The sequence below is a fragment of the Castor canadensis genome, chromosome 3 (genome assembly GCF_047511655.1).
Source record: "Castor canadensis chromosome 3, mCasCan1.hap1v2, whole genome shotgun sequence".
NCBI lineage: Eukaryota > Metazoa > Chordata > Mammalia > Rodentia > Castoridae > Castor > Castor canadensis.
This window is the reverse complement of record NC_133388.1, coordinates 113,652,321-113,662,323: the sequence shown is the minus strand read 5'-3', so window position 1 is coordinate 113,662,323 and position 10,003 is coordinate 113,652,321. Positions and strand designations below refer to the sequence as shown.

Genomic DNA, 10,003 nt, shown 5'->3' with positions numbered 1-10,003 from the left:
AAAAATAATGTCCCAAAGGAGAATCAGACACATTGAGGTAAAAATAGCGTCCCATTCTAAATCACTGTAGAAAAGATATATTATCAATAAACTAACTTTGAACAAGAGATTAGCCATGAAGAAAAAAAATCTTTAAAAAATTCATAACATCATTAGTCAAAAATAAAGTACAGATAAGAAAAAATTATCTCAACCAGCAAAAACACTTGTTCCTTCCTATTATTACTTATATTCTCTCTTCAACAAAATTAGAGATAAGGGCAAAATAGTTTCTGCTGGGTATTGAGGGGGTGGGGGGGAGAGGGAGGGTGCAGAGTGGGTGGTAAGGGAGGGGGTGGGGGCAGGGAAGAGAAATGACCCAAGCCTTGTATGCACATATGAATAATAAAACAATAAAAATTAAAAAAAAAGAAAGTACAGATAAGAATAAAGCTATGAAAGTACAAGAAATGAGGGGATACTTTTTTGTAAATTCTTGGTGGGGGACAGCTATCTGAGAATGCAGAACTGTAGTAGTGTCTTGCCAAGCATGCATGAGACTCTGGGTTCTAACCTCACCACACAAATTCTAGATGGAGAAGGATTTCTAACTATAAATAAAACCCAGAAGTAAAAAAAAAGGAAATACTTTTTAATTTTAGTCCATAAATATTTCTTTATAGCAAAAATTCAGATTAATAAAATCAAATTTAAACAATTAGAAAATATTATCTATTACATATAATAATATATTACACTTGTGTCTTTAAAATACAAAATGCTCTCATTATTACTTGATGGGCCCCAGCTGGTTGTGCTACTTTGAGAATGGTAGAAACATTAGGAAGCAGGACCTAGCTTTAGGAAGTAGGTCACTGAGGGCATTACTGAAGGTTCTACCTAGTACACAGTCCCTTTGTCACTCTCTACTTCCTGGCCACCATGAGGTGAACAATCTTTGTCCAACACTCCCACCACCAAAATGCACTGTGTCACTAAAGGCTCAGAAACACAGAGGCAAGTGACCATGAGCTGAGTCCTCAGAAACAGTGAGCTAATATAAATAAGGGCCCCTGTGAAGTAGTTTAAGTCAGGTACTTGGTCACCTAATGCAAAAGTCACTAATAATTAAAATTAGCCCCCAAGAAGTGGGGCCATTGCTGGGACTACACCTGATAATGTGGTTCAAGAGCTTTTGGACCTGTTTCAAAGGAGGAATTTGTAAGACTTTGGAGAAAACCTGGAATTCTGGAAACAGCTAAATAGGTGATTTTTGTGGAGACCAGAAGACCAGAATGTCAATAAAAATGTTGATAGCAAAGACTGTGGTCATGAGGTCTCCAATGAGAACAAGGACTCTACTAGGGTTTGGACTCAAGGTCATTTTGTTATATTGTGGCAAGAAACCTGTCTCATTTCATCCTAACTTTTGAGAGAGGCTGCGTTTACTGCTGATGGATGGATTAATCTGGCAGAGAAAATTTCAACAGATCTCAGTATGCAGGCTGTGGCATGAGTATTACCAACTGCTTTAGCTGAACTTACAGTGATAATTGGGAGCAAAAAGCAGGGCAGAAAGATGTGAAAAAAAAATTGCAGTTTGGGCAGAAAAACCAGCATAAAGTTGGGGCTAATGAAGGCATGGCTTCTGAAGAGATGGGAACCAGTAAAAAATGCTAGGTACAATAGAGACAATAGAAAAATGCCTTAAGATCATCTTAGGAATTGACCAGACAGCACCCATCTCAGGCTAGGAGTATGAAGAATAAACTCTCTTGAAAACTTTCCCCTGTGAAGAGTCTGCCTTTGGGGTGCCCTGCTTGAACATGGCCTCCTAGGAAGTTGTTTCTCTGGGATTGGTTTCACCGTGCTCAGCCACTCAGGCACTCAGTGGTCAACATAGCTATGATTTAAGGGAATCTGGTTGCCTACTCTTCAAGCTGACAGAAAATCTTGGTTATTGTCCATGTGGTCCTAGTTTTGCAGGCATGAAAAATGCAAGAGTTATGGGGTTATGGAATCTTCTACCCAGATTTTAAAGGTAAACCTGAGAGACTAGACAATGTGTGGCAGGATCAGAGTACCTGCAGACAACCCATGAGAGGGTGATGCATGATGCAATGGGGGTGAAGCCAAAGGTTCAATTGAGATTGCAGGAAGTTGGAGATGCCAGGAACATGGAATATCTGTTGAGGGAAGCTGCAAATATCAAGTAGAGCCAAACTGAGAGAGAGTGAGTGAGAGAGAGAGAGAGAGAGAGAGAGACCATGTGTGCTGCAAGTGCCCTCTCTTTTGGAGCTCAACATGATAGGTGATGGACATGTAGCTACAGGATTTAGTGTTTGCCCCACTGGAATTTGGTCTTGCTTGGTACAGTCCTTCCTTGTTATCCTGCTATTCCTCCCTTTTGCAATGGAAGTGTTTACTCTATGCCATTGCATCATGGGAATATATAACTCATTTTTTATTTTACAAGGTCTCAGCTAAAAGTTTGTCTTTAGTCTCAGAGGAAACATTGCACTTAAAATTTTGAGCAATACTGGAATTGCTAAAACTTTGGGGACCCTTAGAGATGCATTTTGTGTTATGGGATGGTTCATGAGCCTTTGGTGACAAGGACAGAATATTATGGTTTGAATGTGAAGTGTCCCCACAGGTTCATGTGCTAAATGTGTACTCATCTGGGGACATGACTTTAGAAACTTTAAGAGGTGAGACCTAGCTGGAAGAAGTAGGCCCTCTGAAGGTTCCACTGGTTCCTGAGCCTGGAGGCAAAAGGGTGCTTTGTTTTTTTCTTAGGCTGTCTGGCAAAATGCGGATTTGCAGCAGATTGTTTTGAAGCCCTCGATTTGTCTCCTCTAATTAAGATTTTTCCTGGGTAGGCCAGACTTGAAAGCCTGAACGCTTTGAGGTATCCTCCTAAGGAATAGCCTGTCTAAAACTTGCTCTGCTGTACCTAGCAGCAGGGTCCCAGTGATGTGTGGGTTTTGGAGCGAGGAGTAAATGGGCCCTTCCAGAGCCACTGGAACAAGGTCACTGGGCTGAGACTAGGTGGGGGACCCAAACAGCCACACATCCTAGCTTTGATTTTTCTGAAGAGACATAGACCTGTTCTTAACCTGGGAGTGCCATGAATATCAGTCTTTGAATCAGGTGTCATGAATATCAGCCAAGCAAGTGAAGAAAGAGGATACAGTTTGCACAACAGAGAGGCAACAGTATGTCTGCTTCAGAATACCAAGCAGTGCCAGGGGTGACAGAAAATAAATGGATAGGTGAAATCCACAGTGAACGACAAAGAGTAAACTAAAATGACCAGTTTACTTTATGGTTTTTTTCTGTTTTCTCTCTTTTCTTGATGAAATTTTGCCTGAAATTTGTATTCAGGTAGCTCTTTAAGGTACTTCTTAAGATTGTAACAATATTTCAAGTACTTCTTTAAAAATAAAATATAGGTTTTTTTGAAAGTAAAATTTTCCTCTTCCATGCAACAGGATTTCAAAATCCTAACCTGGTACTCAGTTGACACACAAATCATAGTTCAGGCAATTCTTCATTCATTAATTTGAAAACCTCTTGTAGATATGTGAAAAGGAAAAAAAAATACTGTTGAAGTTTACATTCCAGCCACCAAATGATTACTACAGAGAAAGGATTTAATGTATTTGGGGGTTTTAAGTGAGGCAAACTATAGTGAAGACACCTGATTGAAATGCTGAAGTAAAACTGTTAGACCTGAACTACATAGAGAAAATTGCAACATTTATTAATCTTTTTTCTGAACAAATGAAGTAACTATTTGGTAATGATGAATTAACTAAAATGTGTTTAGAGATTAAATAAAACTATTTGAAAGACCCACATTCGAACAAATCATGTGTTTTCTTTTCTTAACTTTTTGTGGCCCACAACTAGACTTTAAGGGGTGAAAAATTTTCAGACACTAAAACTGAAATATGTTCTTCCTAATTTATTGATTAAGCTCTTGAGTATAGTTTAGGAAGATGATTCTTTTATCAAAAACTGCTGAAGAATCCTTATATTAATTGCAAAGTTTTTATCTATTTCGCATTTAAGGTGGGGAGAAATCACAGGACAAAACTTACCCTATTAGTTTAGAAAAATATTTTAAAGGTGGGAGATACTTGTGAAGCCATGCTTCACAGGATTTGAAGTAGTCACAAGAACCGTGAAACATAAGTTATTTCCCCTGCCTGGTGCTGAGCAGGGTGATTTGGGGCAATTCATAATCGTCCTTGGGGATGTTAAGGAAAGAGGGCAGAAACCCCAAGCCCTACTGTTGTCTTTGTGGAATTGGTGCCCTAGGTAAAGAGTGGTAGATTACACTAGATCATTTTTCTGACCAAAAAGTTTTCACAAACCTCCTCTTTAGGACTCCAAAAACCAGTTTCTGAGTTCTTTCCTAGCTGTGCCAGTCAAAGCAGCCCTATCTCCAACTTTACCCTGCCTTGTTTTGTTTCCTTCACAACATCTATTGCTACTGGAACATATTATATATTTTTCTGTATTGTGTGGCTCTTTTCAAAGATTTTCAAATATTCTACAGGTAGCTAATGCCACTGTGATTATATTAGCATTCAAGAAAATGCATACATTTTGTTGTATTGTGGGCTCTGTGATCTTCCCTCATGAATGAACTCTCGGGCAGGCAATGGGGAGAGTCCTCTGGGTCTCTGGTGTGCTGAGGGCAGGGTCCCCGCATCCAGAATACAGTAGTCCTGATGGAGACCTTGATTGTCAGAATCAACTATGAGAGCTGAAGAAAAAGGTAGAACCACAATGCTCAGTGAATATCACGCAAAGATGAGCTGTAAAAGGCTTGTCTGTATCTTAGGTTGTCTATATAATCAAAGCAGAGAAACACTATATAGATAGCTTAAATCAGTGAACTTGATAAACTAAAAAAAAACCAGCCTTCTACAATTAACTTTTTGCCTTTATGTTTTTTCAAATATTTAAAATATCAGTTGTATTTCAAGTTTATCTTATTTGGAAAAGCCATCAAAACCGCTGTTTTAACCAGAGAATCTATGAATTGCATTATTATATTTTTTTATCCATTTAGTAGTAAGTTAGGGTTTCTAAAAAAGAAAGAAAGTACTTTTAAAAAATTAGAATAATAAGTGTGCTATCAGCATGTTAAATACATACAAATGACTGCTCGAAAACCAACTCAGTCTACAGAGTGATTGGCACAACACAGTGGCTCATCACAACCAGCAGAGGACTGAACAAGGCTCTCCAGGACAGCAACTGGATTATGGTCACTGTTTTCCTGAAGGTTCTGGAAAAACAAGTCTGGAAACTGCCTCTGATTCCGCACCTCCCTCTCCAAGCAATGATAAAAATTTTTGAAGCCCTCTTCAGTGACTGAATTAGTAGACATATTCATGATGTTACCATGGATAGCTACAATGGGGAACAGCTGATCCTCCTGATCCCTCAGGTGTGCCTCATATCAAAGTCTCATTGCCCTCAGGAAGGAAGGTATGTTACCCGGAATGGTACAATACAGTTATTCCACGCATCACTGTCTCATTTCAGAAGAATTTTAAACTGAAACTCACGGACTAGCAGACACATGTCTGCTTCTCACACTTGAAAGCACAGGCTTAGAATGGTAAAAGTACTTAAATCACCAGGTGGGTTTGTCACTTCAGGTAATCCTATAAAAAACTCATATTAAAGTCCATCAAACAAAATTGAGAGATTAAAAACAAAGGGAAATCATGAGGACAACACTGATGAGAATACAGTGAGTACCTTGCAGAGATTTTTTTGTCATCCATGAAGCTCATAGAGTCAGAGCTACTTAATGAACTAAGTGAAGAAACACTGGACTCTGTAGGAATCAAATGAAATAAAGAAACAAAAAAGTAAATAGCAGACAAACAAACACACATATCATTTATATGTAACATCCTAAGTAGCATGGTTTGAAATCACTCAGTCCTTACTCATGAATTCTTAAATTAAAAAATTGATCAAACTCTTCATCAGTGAAAAATCTTCCATAATAAGGAATAAAAAGGAACACCACATTTTCTGTTAATAAGATACATTCATTTGCATGGTGGACAACTCTCTCTCTCTCTCTGTATATTCAGATGTAGAATTCAAAGTATATTATGAATGCTATCAAATTGTTTAAGTACAAAATAATGAATAATGTTGTGCTACATTAGAAATGTTATAATATGTATGTATTTAAATCTTAAAAATTATCATATTGAGAAATCATGAGATTATTTTAAAGGGATATTATATTTGTCATATTTGTCATATTAGACAATGCATTGTAAAGCAGTAAGTCTTTTAAAAGACTGCATGTGTGGAAGCATATGCCTGTAATCCCAGCACTCAGGAGCATGTAGTAGGAGGATCAAAAGGTTAAGGCAAGCTAGGTATCAGTGGTATCAGTGGCTCAAGCTTGTAATCCAAGCCACTTGACAGGCTGAAAGGATTGCAGTTTGAGGCCAGCCCAGGCAAAAAGTTTATGAGACACCGTCTCAACCAATAGCTGGGGATAGTGGTCTGCAGCTGTGATCCCAAGCTCCTAGGGAGGCAGAGATCTAGGAAAAACCATTTAAGAATGAAACCAAATTAATTATCTTCTCTTTAATCTACAAGGCAAATAATGCTGTTTATTTTCTTTCTGCTAAACATTGGGAAAAGTCATAAAAGTTTCAGAGTTGTATAAAACAGAACTAACAGTAGCATCACTTACCTGTTAAGTAGAGGAAACAGAAGTCTTTTCAGTTTCTCCAACATAGGTGTTTGAGTAGATCCCTAGCCTCTGGCAAAGCTACTTTTATCATAGATGCAATCCACTTAGTAACATGCGCTCATTTCAAGATCTGTGGGCCTTGGAATGTTTCAGCCTCTACTGCAGAGCCCATGATTTCTCAGTACTTCTGAGAACTTCCACTTCACTCTTCTGCCTGCAGCTCTCCCAGACCCCTGTAGAAAATTTATTTTTGAAGTTGCTGCTGAATTCACTTGTGGAGCAGTACTCAGCAGAGCCCAGGCCCTGCATGTAAAGGGAGGATAGGGAATTACTTTTGTCCATCAAGGCAGGAGGATATCAGAAGGTACTGCCTTTCAGCTGTGAGGAGCAGGGTGCCCAGCTGCCAGTGGTGATGACAGTGGTGGTGAGGACAGCAGAGACACCAGTGCAGTTCTGTCCTGGTGTCTGCAGTCCAGTCCAGAGATGCTGGACGTCCATCCTCTCCTGTAGTGTAAGGGATCAGAGCCCTCAGCCCCACCGCAGACTGCACTTTCCTCCACCACTGAATCTGAGCAAACACACCTTTCTCTTTCAGCCTCGCCTTTCCTTCTCTGGTGCTTTATTTTTTGATAGGGGTTAATTGTTTTTCAACTTAATAGCACCATGCTTACTTGGTGGCAACTCTTTCAGAAAGGCAGGAATTCATCAGAAATGGGACTTGATCCTCTCTTGAGTTTTCAGTGGCCCAGAATGAGTTTCCTAATGGTAGAAATGAAAGAGAATACAGGAAAATGCATGCACACAGACAGGCACAGGAGACAGAGAGGGGAGACAGGAGCGGGGAGAGAGAGACAGAGAGAGAGAGACAGAGACACAGAAAGAGAGGGAGGGAGGGAGAGATTGTGTACAGTGGAAAACACTGAGCTTCTCTCGTGGATCTTTAATTACATAAGATGAAAAAGGCTATTTTGGAAGACTCTGAAATTCTGTGTTTACATTTTGAGAAGCCCTTTTCGAAATTCCTAGATTTAGAAACAGTAAAGATTCTTAGATCATCCACACAGAAACGACAGATCAATGTTAGAAAATAAAAGGACCTGATGGAAGAATGAAAAAGTACAGACTTCCAGGGTTTGCTACCTTTCAAAGCACTGCTGAATTGGTTCAGGGTCGCGGTGGAGCCGCCAGACCGTCCTCAGCTCCCAAGCGACCAAGTGATAGCCTCGCGGGCGGCTTTGTCCGGGGCCGGGCTCCTGCAGGGCGGGAAGCGGCTTGTCGCACCACGGAGGGGACAAAGGGAACGCGTCAAGTCGCGGGAGGGCTAGGCCAGCACTGCCCTTCAAAGCCCAGAACCACACCCCAACCGCCCAGCAGTGGCCTGGGCTTCCAGAGCGTTTCCCTGTCCCCGAGTCTCCCCTTTGTCCCCCGTGGGAGTCGGGGGCTCCGGGCCTCGCAGACCCCGCGCTCCCGTCGCACGCCGCCCCACTTCCCCCGCTCCCCTGCCCTGGGCATCGGGTTGTCGTGGAGCCTGCAGGCGGGCTTGGGGAGGGAGTGCTGCGTGCGGTCGCAATGGGTGCAAGTGCTGGTGGAGCCAGACGGGACTTGAAGTCTACGATATGGACACTGTTTGAAACTGCTTCAAATCACGTCCACACAGACCCTCGAAACTACAAGGAAAAGACAGAAGTAGGAGAAATGAGGGGGCGTGATTGACGCAGCCACCTCTTCAAGAGTCCAGCGTGGGCATCGCGGATTTTTGCTTCGGAGATGGTCAATAGACTTGAGGGGACATTCGGGAAGACCCGCGAGGGGCACGGGTGGGAGGGGTCGGAATGCGTGGTGGTGACACTGTCAGTCATCCTAGCGGAGACCTAGGATGGACAACCTTCTGCACCCCCCGGCTGGCCTCCCCTAGCAAACAGTTGCTCAGGTTCTTCCTCCCGGACTGAGACTTTGGGGCGGGTTTGGAGATGTGCCTTCCTCCCAGGGTTAGAGCGCAGCGCTGCGCTGGTCCCCACCCAGCCATGCCGGTGGGTGGATCTTCCCCTGGCAGTCAAGTGAGCATGGCGCCGGGTGGTTCCAGAGGAAAAACGAGATGCAGTCAGGAAAAAACAAGCAGGAAAATCCAACAGGCAGCTCCTTTACTCACAGGAAAAGTCCCTGTTTTCGTGGGAATTTGAGCCATGCCCTGCAGCAGCGATCCTTTCATTTCCCCCTCCCTCCGCCCCCCGCCCCTCCCCCTGCCCCCGACCTTGGCCTTGCCAGGACTCTGCCAAGGTCAGTGTTGGACTCATCGCAGGCCTCAGGCGTTAAGCTAAGTGGAGCTGCGGCTGCAAGAAATGCACCAAGTGCAAGGAAAGCCGTTGTCAACTTTCTCTACCAACCCTATTGAACAGGGGCACAATTAAAAAATCTGAATGAGTCTCCGAAAATCGCATCTGGTGAAGATGCCTGACCTTAGTGAGATACATGAACATGAACATAATATTTGCTACTGGGGGCTAACTTTGCAGAGGCCGTTTTGTTTTCTTGTTCTTGAAGAAACAGATTGCCCAGAATTGTGGCATAGCAAGTTTTTCTTTTCTCAATATGCTTCCTGTATCTGAGGGAAAAGGTATGTGTCTCCTGTACAAATAAATTTCAGTAGGTACCCAATTTTTATTAGAGGAAGAAAACTCTCCTCGCAGGCTACACCCTTTTGGTACCATCACTCCCTGTCAATAAAGTTATTTTCTCTGCTGTAGTTAACTCTATGTTTATTTCAGCTTATTTAATTGGTTGTTTAAATTATTTTCTCTGGACATGTAGGAACATGAATAATCAGAGAAAATACACTAAAGAAAATAAAAGCATTTAAATGAGGCATAGAGCACAAAGATGTCGCTAATTAAAAACATATACATTTGATTATTCATATCCAGAAGAACAGATTTTCTTTCCTTTCTGAGCACTGATAGATGCTAAAGCAGAGTCTCTCTCCCTCTTACTCCTTTCCTCCCCTCCCTCTCTCCTGCCAGGAACAGAAAAAAGAACAGTTGATTAATTTGACCTGTCAGAAATAACAGATTATATTATCTTGATGTCTTTTCTTGAAGAAGGAAAACCCATTCTATTTCTCCTCAAGTTGTGTAACTCACTACAGAAATTGAAATGATGAAAACCAAATACAGTTTAACATCTGATGCTACAAATGAGTATCAATGAAGTATAACAAAACTAGGGACAGATAAACTGAAATGAATTGAAGAACTATTACAAGGAAATTTTTCCTTGTAG

The 10,003-nt window shown here is 41.6% G+C and overlaps 1 long non-coding RNA gene across 1 annotated transcript; it reads right to left on the bottom strand.

Annotated features, from left to right (window-relative positions):
* Positions 1–333: 333 nt before the first annotated feature.
* Positions 334–8,179, bottom strand: LOC141421649 (uncharacterized). Its single transcript, XR_012446309.1, has 4 exons — positions 7,868–8,179; positions 6,728–6,960; positions 5,764–5,842; positions 334–4,756 (listed from the first exon to the last, which is right to left on the bottom strand). It is a non-coding gene; the product is annotated as an uncharacterized lncRNA (long non-coding RNA).
* Positions 8,180–10,003: the final 1,824 nt, after the last annotated feature.